The sequence below is a fragment of the Streptopelia decaocto genome (genome assembly GCF_964273445.1).
Source record: "Streptopelia decaocto genome assembly, chromosome: 5".
NCBI lineage: Eukaryota > Metazoa > Chordata > Aves > Columbiformes > Columbidae > Streptopelia > Streptopelia decaocto.
Genome location: NC_138659.1, coordinates 19,378,024 through 19,401,831, shown reverse-complemented (window position 1 = coordinate 19,401,831; position 23,808 = coordinate 19,378,024). Strand labels below are relative to the sequence as shown.

Sequence of the window (23,808 nt, the reverse complement as noted above, 5' to 3'; positions counted from 1 at the left end):
AATGAATAGTATATTTAGAAAATGCTCAGGGAAGTAGAACGTTATTTTTACCTGAAAAAAGAATAGCACAAATAGTGCTAATGTGAACTTTCTCATACTCCCCATCCTTGAACCTCAGCTTCGGGAAATAGTAAGTAATCTGCAAATTCAAGAGTGTTATTGCTGCAACAAGTTCAAGACCGAGATAGGCCTTTGCAAAGGAAAAAGTGAAGAAAGAAATACCCACGCCCTCTAAGAATGGTTGTGGTACTATGAAAAAAGAAGAAAACTTCTTCATAAACAGAAGCTGAGCAGCTTCATCTGTCGCTGGTAGGGTAAGCAAGGGCTGGGCACAAGGCAGGAGTGAGCAGCGAGACACATCGCTGCTGCATTTGGTAATAAAAGGAACATAGGAGGCACTCAGCACAAGCAAATTACATTAAGTTTTTGTGCCATGTTATTTGGGATGTACATATTATAGGACAACAAAGTATATCACTAAAGAGACTCCCGTTGCAACTGGATTACATTCAGTTTTATTCAATTTAAAGACTGTCAAATAATTAAGACTTCCATGGAAATGGAAAAGAGTTCAGCATCAGTATCCTCTGGACCTGTGCTCTACTGAACTTTCTGATTTATTCTTAAAATCAAACAAAGTCTTTGACTTCAGATGTGTCCTGAAAGAGTTAAGAGATGCATACATTAGCTTTGCTACAATTGTCTGGTGCAGATGTGGTAATAGCCTGTAAATAGTTAGAAAATATCTAAGAACCCGCACAGATAGCAATTGCTGAACAAATTAAAAATGCTATAAATTAGGAGAAGTAAAAAAGAAATTAGCAAAGAGAATCTTTAAAGTGGATAAATGCCTAGAATTTCTGAGGCGTGGAACTATAAAATTGTTTTTCAGGGGTTCTAATTTCAATTACTTTAGAACTAGATTCCATAATGCACAGGAAACTGCATTATAAGGAGCGATCTTGCATGAGCTGAATTGGGTAATGCAATAGATGTTCTCAAGTTTTATCAGCTATGACCTGATGAATTTCTGAACTTTATTCTTTCAAGCTTGTTTTTGGTTGTGTGGTAGAGAAGGAAATAATGTTTGTTACTAATAGATTTTTTATAGTGTCACTTGTGAGAGTTACCTAGTATTGTCTCCCTCTTTCCAGTCACTTGCCATATAGCTCAGACTTCAACATCTTAAACATCGAAGTCTCTTTTCCTCCTTCCCTTCTCCCCAGTCACAGTCTTCTGGAACAGCTGTGCTTGTCCCAGTTCCTTCCCCTCAGGTAGCTGTCTCAAATTATCCCCTCTTGCTCGATTGTTCAACCAAATGAAATCAGGAGAGAGAAAGGGAGCAGATTAGCACAAAGCCACTGGGGAGAAAAGGGCTGAAGAACCTGTGTGCAGCAAATCCTGTTCTCTCACACAGCCTGCACTTGGACCCTTGGTTCTTGCTGTTGCCTGCTCCGTGGCTGCAGCAAGGAGCAGCATCTGTGCTGGGACACTGCACAGCTCGTTCCCTCCACTACTGCTTTTCCTAGAGGATTAGATATATATTTATATATATATATTTTTTTTTTTGGGGGGGGGGTGTTATTATTTTTATTTTTATCCCCTTCTCTTTGCTCTTTAAAAAAAAAAAAAGGAAGAAAAAAGATCAAAGAAAACTATATCCAAATATTTGCACCAAAATAATATCTCAAGGTTGCAAAATCAACCACTGCAGAATTAGTTAATGCTTGTATTAAGATTGTCTTTCCTATTCTTACTTTATCTTCAATCTCATTTGTGTTGTAACAGATACTAATGCATAGACACAAAGGGCTGAATTAGTATTTTGCAAACACTCTTGGTTCTGATATTTCTGATGTTTTGCATGCTTTAGCTTTCCAGTATCAAGAATAATCTTTTATCACAGTTGCTGTTCTGCCTACAGTCACAGTTAACACATGTATGCTCAGGTAACCCCTGTGAGCTGCATATCCATTGGCAATGTAGAGGAAAGAAAGAGGTGTGGACTCTGTAGATGGATATATTGCTGAGCCAAAGTAAAGCTAGTGCTATCACAAACTCAGCCTTGCTCTGTCCCTATGCTGTCTGTGCCCAGGATAATTCATTTCTGTTCAGATCACAGAGCAAGGCTGACTCTGTATTAAAGTTCTCTTCCTCTGCCCACAACACGTATTTGACAACAAAACTATTTCAGCCAAGTGACTTGTTAGCTCAAGAGAGGACAGTAAATTACCACATTGATACACTGCCTACCAAAACTTGGGCCAGGTTTGGAATAAGGCATTATTTGAAGAAAGAGTTTGAAATTTACAGATTCTAGTACTCTTGCTTTTTATGTGAAACTATTTTGTGATCGTTTTCTCCTCTGTACAACAAGGTGTTACAAAAATCAAATAAATCATGCTAACATGATAATTTCATCCAAAATTAGCATTTCACACAGAGCTATCACAGCTTACATCTGAATTAAACTGTGAGACAGTTTAAAATTCAGCACCCATGTCATAACAACTAATAGCTGAATAAGAGGTCAAGCATTTGATTACATTATAAATGACATATTTCCAGCTAACCCATCTGTCTCAGCCACAGGCTTTTGAAAACAAACTACACTTTACAGGTCTGGCTTTCTGAAGGTCCCAACAGCAGCTAGCCTGCAATCAAAGCTTACCTCCCAAGCTGTATCATATCATTACCGAGCCAGTGCTGTGAGAACAGTATGAGATGGCAAAATCACACACACAAAAATGTTTTGCACATAGTCTGTTCCTGCTGTTCAGCGAGACTCATAAAACTAGCAACAATGAACATCTGCTAGTGGTTCACAAAATCTGCTTCTCCTTATTCCCCGTAATTTAACCAGTGAAAGCCTGTAAAATGGATAGCATAAAAAGCACAACACACATCCAAAACAGAGTATTGGCTTCAGAAGACTGTTAGATCCAGCTGTTTTTGCAATTTTACGAAAGGAAGGTGGCAGGGCAGCAGAATGTCTCCCAGTTTGCACTAGGAAGAAACAGAGATGACTTTAAGGAGGGTCATGGATTACTGAAATGCAGGGCAAGTGATCAATCCCATTCTACTTCTGAATGGCACCTAGATGAGGAAATCCACATACTTTGTCTCTGTTAATGCATATGAAATGAAAAATAGGAAACAATATTGATTTCATTGAACAAAACCAGTAACACATCACTTCTTATGTTAGAATGAGCTGGTGAATTTTATGATGTGTGTAGCTTCAGCCAGAACACAAACACCTTTGTGTTTCCGTGGCACATCAGTAAATGAGTTGCAGAAGCATATTATCTAGCAAAATAAAAATATCAGCCGTTTGCCAAAACAAGTATGTGCCTTAACCTGATCCTGAAGGCAGAGAGGCTTACGTTTTAGTGGCTGAAGGTGAGAGTGAGTTCTGAAGAAGGTCCTCTGCAGAAAAAGTACCTTGTGGACTTCAGTCTTATGAGTCTAAAGCCAAAGCATGCTAGTCCACCACTAACAAGGTGAGCAGGAGAAAAGATAAGGTTCTTCCACCAAGATAACTTAGCTTCAGACTGGGACTTTCCTATAATCAACATCATTTTCAATCATGGTATACGTTGAACTAGAAACAAGCTAATAAACTTTTACTACTGGCTAAACTTTGAGGTTTTTTCAGTTTGTTGAGATCTTTAAGAGTAAAATCAATGTTTTAACAACAGCAAGAAAAAAAGTGTACTTTGTCCCAGCTACTGGGAATGCCTATAAATAAAAATTGAACATCGTACAGCCTGGCTGCTGAAGAACACTCCCCAAATTTGCTGCTGCTTCCTGCCATAACAGAACATTGACACAAGGATAACATAACCCATGTCTTACCTAAGCAGGTTGTCAAATGAGATACCCATTTGACAGCTATCTAGCCTTGAGCAAAAGTGTGAGTGAATCCTGTGCCCAAATGGTTAAATTTAGGTCCTTTCTGGCCAGTGGCATCCAGATGAAGACACGACAGTAGGGAGAGCATAACTGGGAATTGTTGCTGAAGAAATGGCTTTTAAGAAAAGATGTGGAGGAGGCTAATGGAGGCATTTGATGCAAAAGAAATAGATCATTTCCAGCACACAGAGTGGCACAAAAGAGTAATAACATTATGACTATCAAAGGAGTAAAACATCATACTGTTAAAACTGCTGCTAAGTGACAAGGGAAGCAAAGAGAGAGCTTATGAGGAGGCTTTGAAGGAGAGGAACGGGGAGGCTCTGCGAGGAGAGAAGACATAAGGAAGCTGGATTTCAGAGAAAACCTTGAAGGTGAGGATTATGAGATTGGATTAAAGGGTTTGTGTCAAAGTAAGTGTCGCTGCTGGGGCAGAGAAGGAGCAAGTACTTTACGTCAGAGATGGTGATTGTTGCCAGCACAGACAGGAGGTGGAACTGGGCATGTGCATAGTCTGCTTTCGAACAGCTGGGATACAGGGATAGTTTTCTGATAGCATTAATACACGGAAACAGGTAAATTCTATTTCCTGTACCAAAATCCAATTTAACTGTGCTTACAGTGAGGACAACGAAGCACATCAAAATTTGCAATCATGCATAACTTTGTATCTCATGCTGGTTGGACTACCTGTAGCATATTCCCCAAATCATAAGCTGGAAAACAAATGTTTGCTGCCACAACCACCCAGCACCATCCCACTGTGCTGCGTACTAAGTACTGTGTTAGCCACAATAAACTAATGTAAGAGCGTAACTTGCTATGCAAAAAGGGTTTGCCAGCATCTGGAGGGCTGATAGGTGAAGAGGCAGACATGGTGAATGAGACACTGTGCAGTGGGTTTGTCCATGTAATATTCACTGGCATGTTTTGTGTGCAGTCAGATGGCCAGAATGCAATACACTGTATTCTGATAAGGTTTTAAGATTTTGCCTTTCTCATATATGGAAACGTATCTTCAGTGATCTCATGGTAGAAATGTGCACAGTGTCAGTATTAATTGACAATATTTCAGTATTGTGATCTCTCTGAAAGAAACCTGTAGTGTGCTGTCTCCCTGTCCCCCACCCCAGGAGGGAATCACTACTTGCAGAGCCTATTTGCCACAGCAGTAGGGAAGGGCTGGCTGCAGCCTGTGCACTCCCCTTGCTGTCCCAGCCATTGGCCACCCCAGTTCTTCCCAGCAAAGCACCAGAGCTGAACTGGTGTATGGCTGGGTCAGGAGGAATTCATGTGTCTCAGGATAGGAATGGATGAAGGTGACTCACAGTGCAGTAGGAGAGTCTATGCCCCAAGCGTGGAAGAGTCCCTGTGCTCCCTACATTAGTTTACTCTGCAGTTTCACTAGAAAATAGTGTTCCTCGTTTAGAAAAATTTAAAAATCAGGTTTGTGAAAAGAGAGATACAGAGACTTGTCTCCTCACCTCAAGTCCATTCAGCCCTTTTCCTGAGGGTGACCATGGAGCCTGATGGAGCTGTGACACTTCTTTGTGTCCGCTGTGAAGTATTCACATCTGCATATTGCTATTCTGCACAGTGAACTTTATTCTGTTAAATATCTGAATACAGGTTTGAACACAGAATTCACTGGTGGCACGCCTGAGTTCCTCCACTGCCAGCTGGAATCATAAGGTAACTTTAAATCACTTTTCTGAGTTCTCCACTAACAAGGATTAGAAAACAAGCATGCATGAGCATACATTTAGACATAACTATTAGTTCACGTGGTTCATCTAATACAATATAATGCAAGCCACATAAGATATTTCCAAGAGTGGAAGAAACAGGGTCTGAATTTGAAGTGTGAAGTTCTAATCCTGAGCACTGTGGTGAATACACAGGCTCTTGGTGGGAGAAAAAGCTGGGCTGGGGCTGGGGGCATCACATTTGTCTGCTAAACCCTGGACTCCCACTCAGCTGGGCCCTGAGCTTTTGGTGTGGGACTTGGTGTAAGTTTGTCAGGCTCATTGAAACCTCTGTTGACACTGCAATACACAATCGCTGTTATCAATTGTAGTTAAAGGAAGGACTTATCTTAGAAATGTTGGTTACTCATCTGAAAAACTATTTGTGCTGATGTTTTAGATGAGGAAGGCTAGTGCAACACAAGAGTAGTATTGTTGTAGAGTGTATGCTTCCCACAGCACAGAATGTTAATCATTATAAACTTTTGTTTTCTCTGAAGAAGAACATAGAAATTGCCAAACAGTAAAATGAAGAATAATGTGTATGCTTTGCTGAAATGCACCTTAATCTTATCAAAACCACACTGTGTCTTTCTCTTGGGAAAGTGTTTCACAATATTTAGCATACTGTAACCAACAACTGCGGATTTATTAAGAAATTTCTTCTGAAGAGGTGTTTTCAGCCAGCACTTGATGAATTACTTGTTAAAACTTTTGGGGTCATGTGTTTTTTGTGTTGCTCTGAGTTAAATATTTTCCTTATAATTATTGCTGCAGATTCAGTTAAAGAGTGCACTCACCTTTTACCCAGTCTACACCTCCCTTTCTGACAAGTTGGAGAATCTTTTTTCATCTCTTTTCATTTGCATCAGCTTGCACTATAGCTTTAGGCTTTTCTGCTACTAAAAATCTAAAAGGGTGTCTAATGACTAAAAAAAACCCCGCGATGATTCAAATTTATGTGATAAAACTGTGTTGGATTCAACTGAATTGTTTTTACTTATGTTTTTAAAAGGGAAGGCTGATATAGAAATAACATGAAGTATTCATCTCATAGTGCCACTTTTAAATTCTACGGCCATTGAATAACCATTTCTTTGTGAATATGAAGTGATTAAACATCTGTCTGAATTATTCAGCCTGAAGCACACTGGTTCAAGGGATGGTTGAACTTTCTTTCAGCTGTAGTTAGGAGATCACTCACAAGTCATTGCAGACTTATAGCTCGAGTTGTTACTCCATTTTCTTATGCTGTAGTGAAGCAAATCGCCCCAAATCAAAGTTTTATAAGACAAGTGCACTCCAGAGGCTAATTTTCACTCCTGAATGCATGCATGGTTTCCAAATCGTTACATATGTAGAATAGGATTTGGACTGTCCAGATGGGTTGCTGCTAAGAGTGGGAAACCTCCTATGCAAGGTTGCTGTCACAAGGCAGCACGTAACAGCCAATGTGGTTTTAAAAGGAAATGCACATAACTTTCAGAATCAGTGAATGCCCTAATAAAATCTGATTACTGCTTATAACCTTAGTAATAAAATGCTACAAAGTTCAAGAAAGAATGATTTAATATTAACTATGATTGTTCCAGCTCTCTACTAGAAACCTGCGTGTTATATAAAATTTCGAAGTAAAAGCAGGGAGCGATCTTTACAAGCCCATGTAGGGTTAGAAGACTGTCCTGTTGCCATCTAGCTCTAGAGTGAAGTGAGTATAAAATCAGTCCAAGTCTGGTAACATTTTTCATTTTTTCATTATTTAAAGATGAAATACAATATAGAAACACTTCAGTGTGTGCCTTTTCCTGCTCCTTTGCAGCATATAAAGAGACCACCATAAAGGTGCAAATAAACTTGGCGTGTGCAGTGTGGGGTGTGTGTGCACACTGAAAGACAGGCCAATATGCTCACCCTTTATTCAACAGCAGGCAAGAGAGAAGGACTAAAATGTTTCATTAATTCCCTGCTCACAAAGCCATTAGTGTTTGGAATATTGAGCCACTTTTCATTTTTTTTAGAGAAAACAGACAAGGAATTTATAGCACAAAGCAACATTACACCTTTGAAAATCCCCGTGTTTTTACCATTGCAAAATGTGAAGTGGTGTGTGGTGCCCATGCTCTGAATGGCACACGGTGTCTCCTGCTTAGCCAATGCAAATGTGGAAAGGGATGGCTTTGTAAGCACTTCTGCCCTCACCTGCCCCTGGACAGCTGTGTGCGAGATCACCGTGAGAGGGGATCAAAGCAGCAGTGACCAGCCCTTTCCCAGTTTCTGTGCTAACCTTCCATTGAATCAAAATACCTAAATAAAAAGCAGCCTTGACCATCAGTTCAAACTCCTCCCGTTCTCTTACAGGAATATAACTGGAAGTGCGTGAGTCTAGGGGCCTCAGATGCTGAAGGGAGTACGGGCAAGCGTCAGACCTTCTCTTCTGGATCTTTGGACTTCATTTAGAGAGTATTCCCCTCTATTAAGGAGAAGGTAAACAACAAATTTCAGTTCTTCAAATATTAGCTGAAAGGGCTGTTACAATAAACTTTGTGTGTGCATATATATATTATAGAGTGCATCAGATGCAACATATAACGCTCCTATTTTTCCCCTCCTTTTCCTGATAATTATCTCTGCAAAAACTGTATGAAAATGACTTAGTATTTCACAGTCAGCATTATTTCTGATGAATTATAAATGTGTTTTTCTTGGATTCTTTTTTGGGTGTGTTGTGTTTTGTGTGGGTTTTGTTTGTTTTTTTTTTTTTAACTGAAAATAAGAAATGGATTTCTTTCTAGTCCTAACTGAATATTTTGCTTACAATGCAGTGTTTCTTCCCTGTCAAAGCAAATGCAAAGATAAGGAAAGAGGAAAATAAATTCTTCTTCTCAGTATCTGTTTCACAGGGTGAAGAAGGAGGTGCCTTCCTCAACACCGGACCCGTAGAACTGACTTTCAAAATCCTACTCCTGTGGGTATCTCTACTGATGTTAGTACAGCCTAAGTTTATGCATAGTTGGGTCTAGAATTTTTTTTTAAAAAATCAGATAATATTGTGTAGCTTAGGTATCAAATTTGGTACTAAAGCTGTTTTGTTCCCCTGAATTACTCTAGAAATATACCTGTTTTCTTCTGATGTCAACAAACTAACTGCAAAAATGTGCTGGGCCATGCTCTTCACTTGCATGAACATAAGTCCTTCGACTTCCACATAAACAAAAACAGACTTAGGCCCACTTGATTCATCATTAGCCTTGCGGGTCTGATCTGCTTTTTAGGATGCACAATTATGTCTTCTGGCGAACCAGAAGACTGACTCTACTAAATTTTATGGTACTGCTGGTGAATTTATTCCTAATATATTGAATCAGCAGTTTCACTCTATTGTACAGTAGCCTTTGATTAAAGTCTTTGTGGTCTTCTCCAAGTCACACATATTTTAGTGTTATCTGAAAAGATTTCTATTATGTAATGCTCCTTTCCTGTTTGGTGATTTATTGGATAAATTATGATTTCATTTTCCTTACAGCTACCCCATTTTTCCAGCTGACACTTAGAATAAGAGTCTATAGGCAAACTTCACCTCCTACATTAGCTCTCATTTGTAAAATTTCTTAGAAAACAGCAACATTGAATTTTGATAGAGATCAGTACAACGTAGAGGGGTGGATTGTCCATATTAAAGGCAAAGTCCTAGTAAGAACTAAATTTATTTTCCGCAAAATAAATATTCTATTAAAACCCAATCAACTAAGTATAATATGGAAAATATTTTTAACTTGTGACACAAGAGACATGCTAATTTCAGAAAGACTCTTTAATGTGGTAACACGCAGGCAATCTCTCAACACACTTAGGGTCTCGTTCTTTCAAGTGCTGTGTGCCCTAAACACTGGTTTTTGCATGCATTAACACAAGAGTTACTTAAATTGGCTCTTGTTTAAGTTATATTTTTAACAAGCTTGATGTTTATTTCCAGTACAGCTGTTCAAAGGGCTGTGGAGTATGGGAAAAGGGCAAGCCATAGGAGTAGTATAACCTTACTCTTTTGACGGGTGACACCTATAAAGGTTGGTTTGTGTACGCAGCGTTGGACTGTATTCACAGTTATAGCAATGGGAATAAGCAAATAATCTTCTGATGTCATGACTAAAAAGGAGTTATTTTAACATAACAGCAGTGTAAATGAGAGAAAATCAATTTTCCAGGTAAGTGTTAGTGATATCCAGGGTTGGCCACTGATAAACCACACAAAGCTTATAATACATTGGATGTTCCATCCCATTTCTAGTTATCATCAAATCAGCAATTTTATAATTTAAATGTTCTTTATCTTTGGATGGCACAGCATTTCAGTCTTTTTCAGGAATTAAAATATGTTGGTTTATGTTTTACTTTTCATAGTCCCCTTAATATGTTTGACAAATATGTAACTGTGTAAGGGCAGATATTTCCTTCTGCCCATAACTGAATCATGGAAACATATGGATCTGAGGTCTCAAGACTGGGAGCTATAGTGTGCTAAACAGGACAGAAAGTCACCTGTAATACACCTTTGACAATAGAGGCTGGTGTTATAGTAAAATAATGCACGTGCCATGCATATGGACTCTACTATGTTTTCTTCTATTTTGTAACAGAACAGCCACAAGAAGCCACAGCAAAGCAGTAAGAAATAAAGAGGAAGATGACTTAATGATAAGGAAGAAAGTGAAAGAAAATTCAGCGTTGTGAAGGGGGCTTGTCATGTATTAAACCAGTATCCATCTGACTTGATAGAAAAAGTTGCTTAAAATCACTGCCAAAGGAAGCTCAAGTCATACAAGAAGGTTGTGAAGAAGCAGCGAGAACAAGTCATGCACGATCCAATGAGTTCCTGTACATGGGGGAATGATCCAAAAGGCTTAGTACTTCTCTTTACATCTTAAAAGCACTGCAGGAGGCTCTCGGCGTGCAGGTACTACCATCTAGCTAAATCCTTACAAATATGAACATCATCTTCAAAAAAATAGCTCCTTTCCCAACAAAGTCAAGTGTAAAAGAGCAGAGAGTGCCATGCTATTAAAAACGACAGGAAGTGCTGATTGAGTGAATGTTTAAGGAATAGGCAAGTGTGTACTAAAATGTTTTTTCCATTTATCCTTTAATTTGGCTTTGTTTCATTTATTCTCACTTCCTGTTTCCTGTATTTTAATTTGGAAATCTCTGAAGTATCATTAAAATAAGGTTGTCACAATGCCACCCACGTCCCGTGCAGACATTAGTACTGCAGTTAGGATTAATGTTAATGTTTAAAAATATCCTTGAAGAAACACTTTTTATTTAGACTGCTTGTTATATTGGTGAGAGGAACTTCTGTAGTACAAAACACAAAATGAGCAGGAACCTTACAGGTAAAAATGACTGGATCGTGACACAGATCAGCCAAGCTCTGGCTCTTTCTGCTGTCATAGCTGGACACAGGTATCAGAATTCTGAGTCTCTAAATTGAGTTCCTATAGGCAAGAGAAGATTAGTTGTGTGTTTGGAAAAAAAGGGAGACAGTCTGTGCATCTAATTTATTAGGTCTTTCTTAGCTCATTTCTGAATGACAGCAGGGCTGATGAACAACAGAATGAGGTTTCTCTGGTTACCTCCTGTTCGCCCACGAGTGCACCACACACCCCACAACTGTGCGAGCCACGTTTTAACCAGAATGGCACAAACTCAGCCAATGGGCAAGAGCTTGTAATAAAATGGCCACATTTTCTTCAAAAGATTATTTTTTGCATAGTTTGTGTTCAAGTGTCTGGCAATCTACTACTCATCTAGGTCTGAGAACCATTACTTTGGTTTAATGTGAGTTTTATTTTTTAAGATTTACTGTGACTAAAATACTAATTTTATACCCAAATGTAAGAAGATGTATTGATTAATCCAAAATTTATCCCATATTTATCAGAGTAAAGTGTATTGCAACTGCGCCTTCAAGTTTTTCTGATATGTATTAGAATTTTTTTTTAATATGGCTACAGTAGTCTATACCAGGGCAATTTTCCTGGTACAAAAAATAGCCTGAATGATTTGGAAGTATAAATGAATGCAAGATTATACAAATCTCCAGCGTAATTTCACTGAAAGGTAATGGATTGAATTCTCTCTTTGGCTGTCTTCTTTTTTTTTTAACCAATCTGCCTGAGGGTCTGTTTCTTTTAGAATATAAGGTCTTTGGGGAAGGGACTGCCTATTACTATGTGTTTGTGCAGTACCTGTTTATGTTACCAAAAATCTAATAGTAGAAAATGGTTGCCTGACTGCATGTAACATACATGGACACTTCTCTGTAAATAAAATTGTCTTTCAATTTAAACTGCCAGCCCCCAAATGAAACCGAGAATGTCCAATTAAATAATACAACAAGATGTTATATGTGAAGCACACTGTCTCCTTACATAAATGTAGGCATCAGCTTACCAACATCATGAGAATATTTTGCTCAATATTTTTTGTACTGTGGCATAACTGTATAACCTGACAACTTATGTAACAGCATCCTAGGTATGGTGTAGTACAGTATCCTGAGCTTGGATGGTAGAAATTATTTCATTATTATTTAAAGTGTTTTTGAGACTGATTCTACAGTACATATGCAGACAGAAATACAAAAGTGCTTGGGCTTCAACAGAAGACTTGAAGGAGCCAGTCCTTAGCTTTATTGCTTTGTATCTGTGAAGGCTCTGATAATGCACACGTTTTTTAAGTACAATCTAACATAAGCCAACTTCTAAATTCAGCTTCTGGCGACAGCTCCTTTTATATTTTCTCTTGCATGAGCAGACACAGCACCAAAATGCAATCTACTGTGTCAAATATATGCATTTTGCAAATATATGACTATGTGATAAATGGAGTCAAATATGGGTTTTTTAGATTACTTTTAACAACTAAGAAATGTGTATAGTTTATTTTTTTAGCTCACGTGTTGCTTGCAAATTGCCTCTTTCCACAGTGCAGTGTGCCATGAAGTTCCCTGAGAAGTCTGAACTAGATTCACCGTGAGTACTTATCCAGAATATGCAATTAAAATGTAATTCATTTCTAGATATCATCAATATTCTGCCATTGGATAAGGGGAATGGACTAGATGACCCATGAAGTCTATTTCTACCCTCCTATCTATTACAATTACCTTATATTAGTAAAATTGCTTTTTAAGGTCACTTATGTGGTGGTTTCCTTTACACAAATATTTGGTACATTGCCTGTTCATGTGTATTTATTCATGCTCTGCTTAGAGTAGATTCAGTACGGGAAGAACATCAAATGAAGCAAAACCCTGATATTTTGTTGTAAATAATTCATAAAGCAATGTTATGACCCTTGTTCCCTGTGAGGAATCCACATAATGAGCCACCCAAATGAAGCAGCGAAAACATCCACTTCCCCTGCCATGGGTGTGCCCTGACAGACTCCTCAGGGTCAGAAACCCATCAATCTCTTTTCACACATGAGCTAATCAATTCAAAGAGGGAAGTGCCAATGAGCTATTAGATCAATATGGTGAAGTATGGAGATTGATCTTATCCCAGAGCGACTGCATTAACAGACTCGTCAGTGTGACCTCTGCCCTGCAGCGCACATTATACAGGATTGCAAGTCTGATATCTGAATGAAGACCTCAGGTCATTGCTTTTAATAATCTGCTTTGCTGAAAGAATTAGAAGTAAATCTGTAAAGGGATGAATAATGAAAATATGAAGTGCTTTCTTCTCCTCTAGTCTTGGAACGCTTGCAGAAATCGTGCCAGCTTTTCACAGCAACCAACAACAATCAGCTGTCTCGCACAGACACCTGCTCAGCCGTGCCTGGCTATTGGCATTTGAGATAACACGTGTAATGCAATCAGTTATATTTTGCTCTCCTGGCACAAAAATTAATTAAATAAACCAAATACGAAACAATAAAAGGACTAGCTGTATCAAAATCCATTAAAGTCTTAGGTGAATTATTCCAATTGGTTTATGTGAACTACCAGAGTGAGAGCTATACTGGAGTCCTGCTGGTCTGAATTATTTAGCTGGTGTAAGTGGGATGGGAGTCACTGGCACTGTTGTGGAAGTTGCTCATGATGCTGCCCTGCCCTGGGCAGCCTCCTCCCAGTGCCTGCATCAGCTCAAGGGCCAGTCTTGCTGTGTTCTTGTTGAGGCCCAAAGCCTGTGACTTCAGGGGAACTGATCTGATCAGAGAAGCTTCGCAATATTTAGAAACATCCTATAACACTTTCCTGTTCCTTAATCAGCCTGTGGTGGTGAGTGTCATGAACTTTACAGGAAGTCTGTACATGAAGGAACCGCAAGTAATACCAAAAGCAACAGTTTCAGGCCTCTCATTTTAAAGACTAATCTGCGTGATATATAGTTTCAGAGATGCTGAAAAAACATACACATTGTTTCAGAGCATGATACTAATATTGTTAATATTTTTAAAACCCTGAATAATCTCATTTCAATTAAATATTTATGTATATAGCTCATTTTAATACTGTATTTTTATTATACCAAACATTTTTATTGTTCATTGTATAATTGAATCAATGAATTAGAAGAAGTTTACTAAAAAAGGATTAATGAATTTTTAATGAAACTGAATGATATAACTTCTGTTAGTCACTGAGACTAATGGTAAGTCTATCGGGTTTATACAGATAAGAGCTTTGTGAGTTTATCTGAAAGCCCACATAATGGCTCTCATTTAGCTCTAACCTAGAAAACCAGATTTAGCAATCCTATTCAGGGTTTTAATTTGTTGTTTATGTGTATGATCTCTCTTCCGCCTTGTGATCAGATCACCTATCTAATCATGAAACTATTAATCTGTTTAGCAGATACGTCTATTTCCAGTTGTAAAACACTTTTTGAAAACAAGGCGCTTTAAAAGTCTAAATGGAAGAACTGAAAGAGCCTTGCAATGCCACTGGGAAATGTTTCTGAACTCCTAGGCTAATAGACAGGAGAACTGGTGAAATCTTTTAATGTTAGTAGTGAGAATGCAGATGTTTCAATGCTTGCACAGCTCGAATCAGTAATTACTCCACCAGCCTAAATGATAAAGACTTTACAGGTAGAAACTGCTGTACTTAAAAATATCCCAGTATAAAATCCTTAGATTAGTATAACACTGATTGAAGTTTTAGCACTGCATAAAATGTTATATAGAAAATTAAAACAGCAGTTGAAAACTTGGCTCTGAATCCTACACAGATATTTTGTTCTTTGCAATGTAACATTTTTCTGTTATTTTGCAATGGATATAAAAATAGATAATGAAGTTTTATATTAACACAAGAAATATGTATTTTTGAGGAGGGACTTTATATGGACACCCTTAGAAATGTATTTGCATTTTTCAAAGGGAAGTATGTTATCAACATTCTTTTAAAGAGAAAGATTCTAATATTTCTTCTGTCTTTAAGTCGAAACTGAGAGTGTATACATAATACATACATGCGTATGGTACACAAGATGCTGTAGTATTGCTCAAGGACTTGAGTGAATTTTATGAGACCACATAATTCTTAGTGGTGAACCACAATTTATTTAAATCATACCACCAAAATGGACATACATTTTTTCTACCACTATGATGTAGGTTTTACATCATGTTCTTTCCAAACAAACTAAAAAGCTATTCTATAATAGAAGGGGTTTAGATTTAAAAAGGTTTCAGAATTCTGATATTATATTAGTATCTTTCCACTTATAAAGCAAGGAACGTAGTCCGCTTCCAGTAGTACTGGCCTCAGAAGGACTTCGATTCAGGAAAGCACTTCACACATTTGTTGAAGCTTTCATCCTGATCTCACTGATGGGAAGCAGACGCTTATATGTTTTCACTAAAATGAAGTTGATTCTTCTGAACAGCGGCAAGGAAAAGTAAACTTATAGTGTATACAGAACTAAAATACCTTTTACATTAATAATAATAATAATAATATATTTTCTAAATTCAGTGCTTTATACTCAACAAGTGCTACAAGTAAATGCTGCCTCCCAATGGAAATGTGAAGTTTGTTTCCCAATAAAATAAACCACAACATTTCCAGTCCTGTTGTTTTATCAGAAGTTTGGCCTTTAACTTCCTAGTAAGAACTGAACATTTTTCATTCCGGATTTCACAATCAAATGTTTTGTTTAACAAACCTCATATCATGGGCTCAAAGTGCACAGTTTCTGCAGTAAGGAGGATGTTTTTCCCATTAACAACAACTACTTGAAAATTGGTCAGGGAGCATAAAGGGTTTAGTGGTAGAGTTCAAATGAGGTCATGAAGTTCATGATAAATACAATTATTCTGCAGTTTACTACATAGCTCCACAACATAACTGCAATGTCACTGTCACATGTGCTATCAACAGATGCATCTGTGTAGTCACAGAATCTATGTCTGCATTAGGGATATCAGCTTGTGGCATCTATTTAGATGCTTGTTAGGTATCTGAGTACAAATAAGTGATACACATTATTTTATAATCAATGAAACATGTCACTAGCTTCTGTGTAACACAGGAATGGCTGAATGGATTTAAAAAACCCCAACACCTCTCTTTCCAATTTCTGCTCTAAGCAAGCGCTTGCAGGCAGAGAATGTTCATTAAAACTTTCAGAATAAAAAGATAATCTTCTGGGAAAGTTACAATAGATTGAAAATACATGTCTAGAATTGAAATGCTTCCTCAGCCTCGACAGAATAAATAATAAATGCTTTCTAGGTAACTACTGCAGCCCTTTTGATAACATATATATTAATACATTAAAAGTGTCTGTAGGTTGACAAGTGTTTTGTGGGCTTATACTGGAAAGCCAACAGCTAATTATGAAAGCCTGACTTGACTAATCAATTATTCAGATGAACATTAGGTGCCTATTATATGCGTAAACATGGGAATTATATTTCCCCTAAGTAACTTTCTAAAATAACAAACCCAAAACATGCAAATTTGAAATAGAAAGAAATGGCACTATTATGCACTTATTGCACATGCAGAACTCCCACTGAATTATTCAAGGAACACTGAATCGGGAACCTCGGTCTTCTGACTCTGAGCAACATAGCAATAGCAGCACATGCTGTGTTGTATTTGTTATGCATGTAATATTGATTTAGCTTGTTCTTGCTGGTCATGTTTCAAATTCATTTTATGTTTAGGAGGTATGGGAAAAGAGAATTATCCCTGGATTGATAATTGCAATATATTTTTACGCCTGTTGAACACAAGATTATCTGATAAATTAATAAGACTACAGCTTTTGAATGCAGGAAGAATAAACCTTTGAAAAGGAGCACAAGTGAGGTAACGGACTGTGTTATCATCCCCCACCTCCTGTGTGTAAAGACTGGGAGAGTGCTAGTATGATAGAATGGATTCACTGGTGTTTCATTTAATTTGTGAGGCACAAAACACAGTAAGGTAATGCATAATTGTCCTTTGCATTTAGAAAAGACCGTGTTCTTAAACAGAATACAGCAACAGGGAAACCAGAAATAGATGTGACCAGACACCTGCTGACAAACGGTGACAAATCCCACTGACACTGCAGTGACCCCCAGTTAGTCAAGATTTAATTAAGGGGTATAATTAAGTCAGTGGAACAGAACACTAATGAGCAGTGGTTTTTTTATATGGGTAATTACACATAAGAATACAAAGTAAGCTAGGCCCCTAAATATATCATTAAAATGAAAAGTATAGAATGGCAGTCAGAGCTTTAAGTACTTTTTTTTTTCTTTCTCTGCAATAACGCAGGTTGAAACAACACAGCTCGTCAAACGTCAGTACAAACACTGACAAATGCCATTGACCCAATCCTGCGTGTGTCTAAGTGTCTTGGCAACATGACCTTGGTGGCACAACGCGCACAGGTCAGGCTGGGCGTGCACGGGTTTGCTGGGCTCTGTCATTGCGTTTGCATGTGGCTGTACCATGCAGGGGTCCCTTTGGCTGGTTTGCTAGCAAATGACATTCTGTTGCTATTCTCTTACAAGTAACACATCCTCTAGATTTCATGTATTAAGTGTGTTGATTACAAGAGAGACATACGTTACAAATTGTTCCTATGTTTATCTGCACGTTGGGCACAATATACCTTTACAGTCAAACAAAAGAGATTTCTTACGGTGGTGGTATTTTATGCCAGATCCAGTTATCTGGAATTTACTTTGGGAATCTTTAGGCAGTTGAACAAAACAGCTGAAATATCTTTGTTATATTTGCTTACATTTCAAACAGAAAAGTATTGTAAAGTAGATTTAGTAGACCAACGTGTTAAACTGGGGTGGAAAACATCATTATGAATAATGATGATGATGGTAGGGGAAAAACGACTTTCCTATGGTCTCGAAGATTTAAAAGAATGCCTGTGTAGTTTGGGGCCAGCCCTCTGCCAGGATTACTCTCTCTGCTCCCAGCTGGTAGCCTGCAGTTCATGACAGCCTTTTATCTGCTATCAAAGCAACAAGTGGAAAAGCAGATCCTCCTGCCTGCTAAACTCTGTTCAGTTCTCTCTGTAGAATTTCTGCCTCTAAATCTTTCCTTTTAACAAGTCCTCAGATTTCCTTCCTACTGCTGCAGGAGATGCTAAATATGTCTCTCAAGTCTTAGCTCACTTGTCTAACTTAAACTCTGCAGGACACTAAAAGAAGAGAGAATAATTGCGTTACAAGAAGACATTTTCTACAGGAACTGACTGAAATGCAGAATGAGCCTGGTCTTGCTCATACTAGAGTGCTGATAGTTAAGCAATTAAGTTCCGTGACAGCAAAATCAGATCCTAATTACTCAAACAACACAGTACTGATTTAACACATTTGACTGAGACATGAGTTAGGCTTAAATATAATCTAACCTACTAATCTATTTATTTTTATAAGTATAAATTTTACTGTAACAAAGGCAAAACAAATAAACTACACTGAAACTTATGACATAAATACAGTGCTTATTCTGCTTTTTTAGTATAGGAAAAATTTTAAAAAGGTAGAACTGGGAGATATTTAAGAATAAGTAATGTGAATTTTTTCAAGCAAAGTCTATTCACCGAAACTGAACAGTTATTTGTTATTAAAACAAATCTAAGTGAATATACTTTATATAGTAAAAATATACATCCCACTTTCCTTAAATCAAGAGTAATCGGTCTTAAAAACACAACCCTATAACAGTTACTACAAGTGTATTTTAAAATCAAGAAAACAAATTAACAAGCTGTTACATAGGCTACACTAAACCATAATATATGGTAAGGGGTTTTAATTGGTTTTTAATCTCTTTGGCTTTTAAACACGTTTTCCCACGATTTACGACAGTTGTGTGATGACAGGAGATGCTGTGGGAATGCCAGCGTGGCAGTGAATCCAGGGCTGCTTTGCCAGCAGGCTCCTCGTGCCTGCCCGGGTGCCTCCTCCAGCCAGGCAGCACCGATGCTGCCAGCGCCTGGCCCTGTCCGCTGCGCAGTCCTACCGCACCTAGCAGAATTAGTCCTCTGTGTCTAACCCGACTCATTTAAGCCCACTAGAGATTTTTAATGCATGCAAAATCATGGTTTGCTCTGAGTCCTCTGGCGCTTTGCTAAGACGTGGGCAGTAATGTCACGTTTTTACGAGGTGCCTGAGTTAACTGTTCTGGATAGGGCCCCAATAAACATGATCTTAAGATATGGAGTCACTTTTTTTTTTTTTTCCCATGAGCTGGAGCACTTGTGCAAACCCTAACAAAGCTGAGATACAATAAAAATTATGTAAATGATTTATTTCCCCATTTTTATTCTGCTGCAGGTTTGTGCAGGTATAAAATACAGGATTAGCCAGAGCGACTTCTGCCCGAGCTGTGGACACGTGTATGCATAATGGATCCCTGACATCTTCTTCTCCCCCATTTTTGTCCCTGCGAGGCCACCCCTGCCCAGCCACGTATGAATGAACAGAAGCGTCTTTCATCCCCCACTTGCCTGGCGCTTCAAAAGGAACTACGAAAATAGCAGCAACAAAAATCCAGCCGCCTGCCAAAAGGCCCCGCACACGTCCCATTCTCACAGGCATGCGAAAGGTTGGAGAGCTCAGCAAAATTTTTATGTACGGGAGCAGGCCCAAGGAAAACTCACACGCCATAACCAATTGTGGACAGAGGATCATCTATCAGCAGACAAATGCAGGAACTCCAGAATGTCTCTCCTCAAATGAAATAATATATCTTTGAAAGCCAATGCCCGTTTTAGGCCTGAGGCCCATATATCAAGCCTGAGAGGCTTGTGGATACGCTCCAGGGCCATTAACCTTCCACCTGTTTCCCCTTGTCCTTCAGGATGAGACCCTGCCCTTGATTTTACTCCCTTCCCCTGTTCATCTTCCGACAGAGTGTAAATGTAAAGCAGAGGGCCTGCGAAATAATTCAAAGGCAATGGACCAGGGACATGGTTACAAATCTCTGCCACTGGCACTGTGACTTATGCAGGCAGTTTGTCACACATGAGCCAGGTGACCTCTGTGACATAACAGAGAAAAATATTGCCCGAGATCAAAAGATGAGATTCAGAGCACTCTAACTAACTCTGGTGTGTATCGCTGTGCGAGGTGCGAGCCGAGGGCTTCCTCCCTTCTGAACACCGCTTGCTCGCGGGCCACGCTCCTGCTCATTTCAGTGAGCGCCTTTTCTCTTGTCTCTTCGGAAATCTTTCCAGTAATCTGAACATCAAAATTTGCCTCCTCCTCCTGAAGTCTCTCTTTTTCAAAAAAGGTAATTAAATTGACAAGGAGATACAGCAAAATGTCATTCAGCAGATAAAAATTAACACGTAAAAAGCAGTATTGTGGAAAATGGTGGAAGAGTCACTTTTGCAAATGGGTCTATTTTAATCCAGTAATTTTTGAAATGCTAAGTAATACTAAAACTTTACAAGAGTACATGCTGTGTCCGGTATCACAATGAGAAGTCTTAGAAATCTAAAACATTTATTGGGATTCAGGTGTCATGACACTTAAAATGAGAGTAGAGTTAGTATTAAAAAATGATGTAATGCACCCAAATAACACACATCTCTAATGATTAGTATTTTGCAAAGATATATACTACAGAACCAGGAAAACAGTCATTTGAAATAAAGCCTAATCAGATCAAATTAAAAAAAAAGATCTTGAATTCATTTGTCAAGCTGTGTGCTACAGAGGAAGTTTCCCAGCTGTTTTGTACATTCAGGACTTCTCTGCTGAGTGCAGACAAAAGAATAAGGCCTAATGCAATGTTTCTCTTTTGCTCCCTGTAACCTCATGGTATGTCTGGTATGGACATTTAATTTTGTCTATTTCATAAATTAAAAAAACCCACAACTGTCACAGTATCCCTGGCATGATGATGAAATGAGAAATACAACTGTAGCTAGATCAGCCTAAATCCCATTCTAATCCTAAATCACTTTGGCACTTGCCAACACCTAGCTGATGAAAAACTCAGTTTAACCCACAAATGTATATAAAAATACATACATACAGACACACACGAAACTCAGCACATTGCTTACAAGTGTGCTAAACATTATCTCATCAGATATTTAATTCTGTCTTATCACATGCCGACTTGGAAAATTTTGCACAGAGTTCAAGCTCTTACCCAAAATAATCTAAAGGGATAGTGTTCTAAATTCACTAAATCTAAATGGATAAAAAAAGTTGAACTATGGATAGGACTTGAGGTTAAATCATGCAGTAGTTACAAAGAAATGCACGGCTGAAAGTCATTTCATATTTCCTATTGAATAAAGCCTGACATAGAGCATTAAACTACTCTGTTGCAGAACACTGTAACAGGAAAGACAGTAAATGCAAAATTAACATTATGAAAATATTACTGTGAAGTGTTACCACAAGCATTTGTAAAAATAGGACTGTTCTTTGATTTTACTGTGCTAAAATCTTTTGTTCTTGTTTGGGCTTTGTGATTACACACACATTTTCCTCTTTCTAATATCTCTAAAGAAAGCCTGCCAGAGACATGACAGTCAGCAACTACATGAGAGTTTTGTCACTGGTTTCAGTGAACTCCAATTCAGATCCTGGATGTCTTCATTTTGAAAATACCTAGAGTGGTAGTTTTTGATGTAAAATATAGGTGACATATCCCAGAGTTCTGGCAGTCAGATCTTTAGCTTTCTTTGACACTCCTACTGAATATATTAATTTGTATTTAGGTCTGATTTCACTTAGGCTTTCTGTATCCCCCTGCCCTTTTTTAAAAAAATACATTTGATGTGTATCCCTGAAAAAGTTAATATTTAATTTAAAGAGCACCTAGCCCAATTTGTTGCCTTGTAGAATAAGTATGATCTAGTGCATCTGCTTTTGTAATATTCATGAAATTTGGAAATCAAGGCTAGGTATCGTATACTACTCTGCTAGAGAATTTTTCTCATCCGAGCGTTTGATAAGTTTTGAATACCCAAATGACCTATTAGAATTTCCAAGACATAAAGAAACTACTTTTAAATGTTATTATATGTATAAAAATACTATTATATTAATATAATAAATTTAAATCTTTACAAATACACAGTCAGATACACATGAAATTATTTGTGCTATTTACCCTGCACCATGTCTTTTTTTGTATAAATAGTTACTAAGCATCAAATATTTTACAAGATTAAAGGTTACAGCACCTTGATTCTAAAGAAGAGAATTTAACTCTTGTTGGTTTTAATATAACGTAGTGTCTTGTCTTGAGGAAAAAGCCTTAAAATGAGTTAGTTGACATTCTACACAGACACTGCTTGTCCAGTTAATCATATTTTTGAGTTCTTATGCTTCCCTGATTTAGCCATTTAAAACACAAGAAAACAAGTATTTAACATTTAAAAGTAATAATAATAATTGGGGACATGAATCATTCCTTACATTCTTTTCCAGCTACAGACAATTTGTGTTGGGAAAAGTGCCACATAGTATCGACTGTGACAAAAAATTGTATTGTCCGGTGAACATCTGTTTCCGACTCCCACACTGACATTGCAGGTTGGGCACTTCTGATTTAGTCTTCACAGGCTGCCCGGCCACAGAGGAACTGGAAATTACTGGTACGTTCAACTTTTATTATTGGAACACAGGAAAACTTTATCCTCATGCTGGGAAGTTTTGTGTCTTTTGAAATATTGGAAAGAGGGTTACGTTAGCACAGAGAGCCACATGGGATCTTTCTTATGAAGTTTGGGAAAAGCGGCTCCTGTTCATTGTGTCTGTCAGTACATGCGGGTATACAAGTCTGACATGAAAATGTCAAAACAGAACAGTATTTCTGCTTTCAAGATGCGAGGTTTGATGGTGAGGGTTCAGGAGAGGGTGTGGCGGATGTGTGTGTTTATTTTTAATAAAACCAGTGGCACTGCAAAAAAGGATCAGATTCTCCCAGTTTTGCTCAATATGCAGTATTGTGTCCCTATACAAAATATCTCTGAAATCCAAAACAGTTTCTACAGGGCAGAGCAGGCTGAGGTTTAGTATGGGTTGCAGGATCTAGCCCTGGAGAATGCAGTCTCAAAAGAAAGAACAGATCTTTTCTAACTCATATTTATTGCATCAAGTTACTATGATAGCAACTTGTAGAGAAAGGCTGTCTTAACTAGCTAAAATTATTACTTAAAAAAAACAAAAACAAAACACAAAGAAAATACTAAGAAATCTTTTTATAATTATGGAGAGTTTGTTACAATGGTCGATGTAACTTTTGTCTTAGTAATGCCACCATTTGTTATTCAGCCTAGAGAAAAAGGTAAAGTTCTGCTTTGGCAGGGACAGAGAAGAAATTAAGATACATTCCTGATAAGCACCATGTGCCAATTTGATAAAGCTCCAACCTCTGATTTGTAAATACACCAGCCAGTGCTGGGATAAACCACTGAAAACTACCCTCTTTTACAGAGAAAGAGGGAGAGAGAGAAACTCCACTGAAACTCCTCTTAACACTAATTAGAGTTGCCAGCATGCAGGGGAATCAAAGGTAAAACGTGCAGCTCCCACTGAAGTCCAGAGGAGAAGAGCATGCCTTAAAGGAGAGGCATGCAAATTAAAAATAAATGCTGTGCAGTGTTACCAAATGAGTTAGTCATGCAAACACTGACTTGGAGGTCTAACCCTT

General features: G+C 38.0%; 1 protein-coding gene across 1 annotated transcript in view; it reads right to left on the bottom strand.

The window, feature by feature from the left end:
* The window catches only part of NR5A2 (nuclear receptor subfamily 5 group A member 2), an 83,152-nt gene that overhangs the window by 40,996 nt on the left and 18,348 nt on the right, over positions 1 to 23,808 (bottom strand). The window lies entirely within an intron of this gene.